Raw genomic sequence first — 3,740 nt, forward strand, 5'->3', positions numbered from 1 at the left:
AGTTTCACATTGAATTTTGTATTGTATTTCTCAACAACCCCTTTTTGGAATATCGATATTTTAGATATATACAGGAAGGAGAATTCATATAATTATGAATACATTAACATAGTTGAACAATATTTAGACTTGAAATATCACTTTGTGATAAGAAAAGTTTAAAGTTTACATGTTCAAGATGTTTAATGTAAAAGATATAAACTAAAATGTTTAGTTTCTAAACATTTTGTAATAGTTATATACTTTTACACAGTATATTTTATAATATATTTCTATATCAGAAATCAATTATGTATCCCCCCCCTTTCCCGGGGTTTTTAAAAATGTAGTTAAAGTAGATGAGAGAAAAATAATTTTCCCATGTAAAAATCCCGTGTTCATCTCGTGAAATAAACTCAAGTTTTCGCCGTGTAAAAACTTGGTCCTAGACCCGTGTTCAAATCGTCGACAATCACCTCGACAACACGTGAATTATCACGGGATAATGACGGGTCACTCGTGTGAAATAAACCAAATAATCTTGTGTTCTTCACGGGTTTTTGTTTGTTGGGTTGTGAGTAGGCGAATACAAAAATCTAAACATATAAAAAGGTTTTTTGAAAATATCTTTTAAATGGAGATAGATATTACTTTGAGTGGGATGAGATAATTATTAGTAAACAGGCAGCCCAACCTTTTAGTATTTTAACTTCAATCATGAAATGCAGTCATTAAATGAGTGAATTGGATCTAAGATTCTGCTAAAATGAACTTAACCTTGTTTCTCAGTTTCTGTTGACCAAACAAATTGAAAATTTATTTTAAGTCAATACAGATGCGATGAAACCCCAATAGATGTAGAAAATTGTGTTTAAAATGCATCAACTTAAAATCTCAGAACATAAAATTTAACGGTGATTACCAATTGAGGAGCATGCTTGCTTCAAAACACATTTAGGTGGCTCATTGAGGAATTATTGCCTCCCCCTCTTGCTCATCACTTGTTATAAGTTGAAGATTAGGTACTTTTCAAACTAGTGAACAGTTTAAAGATTTTAAACTCTAGTTCAAAGTTTTAAAGTTTCCTACTGCTCAAACAAGTGAACAGTTCAAAGATTCTCTGTAGTTTAAAGTTTAAAGTTTTGTATTGCTAAAACTAGTGAACAGTTCAGAGATTCTCAACACTAGTTATAAGTCAAAGATTCCTTGCTGCACAAACTGGTGGACAGTTAACTGATTATCAACATAAATTAAAAGTTAAAAGTCTCTACACATCAGTTAGAACTAAGATTTGAATTTCAAACTTGTACTGAAGTTACTTGTTACCCAGCTTTACTACAAAACAGGCTAAATGGGTCTCAGCCCCTCCACCAGGCAGCAATTCTTCTTGATGGTGGAAACAAGTTCTTTAAACTGGTTTGAAACTGTCATGCAATCAATATCTACAGAAACTCTAGTTCTAACACATTTCTGCTTTAGTTTCTCCAGACATGCCTGTTCAAAACAGGATATTTAAAAATAGTTACAGCAAATTTTTTATTGGATCCATTTTGCCTTGTACTCTTTTAAGTGTTCAGAACCTTGCCTTGTTTGTTGCTGTGGCTGATAATTTCTGTTCTAACAACATTAAGAATTCTTTAGAGGAGATCATCCGAGGAGAGGTTCTGAACACTTAAAAGAATTCTCAATGTTGTTAGAACAGAAATTATCAGCCACAGCAACAATCCCTGGAATTCCCACCCTAATTAATGGGTTCTCTAGGTACGTAAAAAAGGAGACAACTCTGGCAGAAACAGAAACTTCAACTACCCCAAGCTCCTCATCTAATTGGGATTTTACAGAAGAGAGGTTCCTTCATTTAGTATACAGACCACTTCACCTTGTTTGAAGCCTGGATTTCTTCTCTAGTAGGCAATGAAGAGTAGGGCTAAGTGAGAGATTAATCTTAAGGTTCAACTGCTTAGGATTGTTCAGATAGAGATGATGGAGCGAAACTTTAACATCTGATAACTTCTCATAATCCAGAGTTCCTTCTCAAGGAGTCTAAGGATTCTGGGTTGTTGAAATAAGTGTAGGTTTTCCAGCAGAGGTTTGATCTCTTTGGAAGAATGTAAAGGTTGCCCTGTTATGCCAGCACTGTCTACAGGACAGAAATGAACCTGACTAGAGTTGTGGTGAAATCTTAGCCCAACCTCCTCATAAACCTGCTCAGTACTAGTGTTGAGGTTGACCTCTATCCAACATTCTTCCTTCTCCAGGATCAAGAGAATTTTCCCTATTAAGAAGAAACAGGTGAGGTGCTCCTTCAGATTTCAGGGGTCCATCCTAGTATATTATTTTTTGGACCCCCCCCCCCTCCCCCCTCCTGTCACTGTAACTGGGAGCACATCAGTGCCATTTAATATAATTGCTACAGAATTAACCACAAGGCCAGAAAGCTGTAACAGTAACATCTCTTCTGTCTACAATTCTGTGTGATCAAATAAATCTCTACAATTCTATGAAGTTGGACTACAGACCCCCTGCAGTTGGGCTCCATAAGACTGTGTGGATGACAGACCACAATCTGCACCCTGTAGGTGGGAGCTCAAAAAGTGCCATTTGGTTTAGAAGTTACTTTTTCACAGCATAAACTCATCTTAAAGTTTGCAGTAACAATAATGCTAATCTTAAACCCTTGATCAAAGAACCTCACTGGTAACCTGTACTCTCCTAGGACTATCTAGGGAACCTCTTGGGAACTTGGACTCTCCTGAGACGGCGATTTAAAAACTTCGGCTCGAGTCGTAATTCCTTAGACCCGACTTTAAGACCCAATCTTAGACCCAACTCTGACGACAGCTTGTGTCACGTGATTGACAGCTGCGAGATCTTAGGCTCGACTTAAGGAGTTAGACCCGATGAAAATAAAACCGACCTTGATTGGTTTTAGTGGAAAATAAGGCTCGATGTTGGGTCTTAATTTAATCAAATCTCTAAATCCGCAATATGTAAAGTTCGTAGTTTCCAGCATTTAGTGCTTAAACATGGTTCATTTTAAAGAAAATGTTCCATTTTCTGAAATTTACAAATTTACTGTTTAACTTGCCGCGTCTGATATCAGACGCCATTGTTTCACGTTTTTGTTCTATGGTTTAGACTCTTTAGACTTTAGTAGCCAGTGAATTTAAATCTAATATTGTGTGATTTGTATCGTAAAAAAAGGTTTATTTCCTAATATATGATTTTTGGAACCCCCTCCCCCCACCCAGCCGGCCCGTTCAATTTTGTACATGGATCTTATGTCAGACATGGATATAATTGACTATGTGGCTGCAGCACCCGGCCCACTAGCATGTCCTAGCCGCAGTGCTCAGCCCCTAGCCTGTCCTTGCCGCAGCGCTCAGTCCCCTAGCCTGTCATAGCCGCAGTGCTCGGCCCAGAAAGTGTCTCAACCTTACCTAACCCTATATATATACTAATTTTGTTGAAAATTTGTTTATTTCCTAGAGAGCAAATTTTTTTGGGGGGGCCCCCTCCTATAAAATTTGTACATAACCATTTTTTTTCATTTTTCAGCAAATTAGTAGTGGTCATGTGGCCGCAGTGCTCGGATCCCTAGCCTGTGCTAGCCTCAGCACTCTGCCCCTAGCCGCACCGCTCGGCCCACCTACCCTAATCCTAAATATACGCTAATTGTATTAAAACTTGTTTAATTTAAGAGGTCCTGTCTGGCCGCAGCACTCGGCCCGTCTAGCCACAGTGCTCGGCCCAGAAATGAG

This window comes from Eurytemora carolleeae, unplaced genomic scaffold, assembly GCF_000591075.1.
Source record: "Eurytemora carolleeae unplaced genomic scaffold, Eaff_2.0 scaffold36, whole genome shotgun sequence".
Classification (NCBI taxonomy): domain Eukaryota; kingdom Metazoa; phylum Arthropoda; class Copepoda; order Calanoida; family Temoridae; genus Eurytemora; species Eurytemora carolleeae.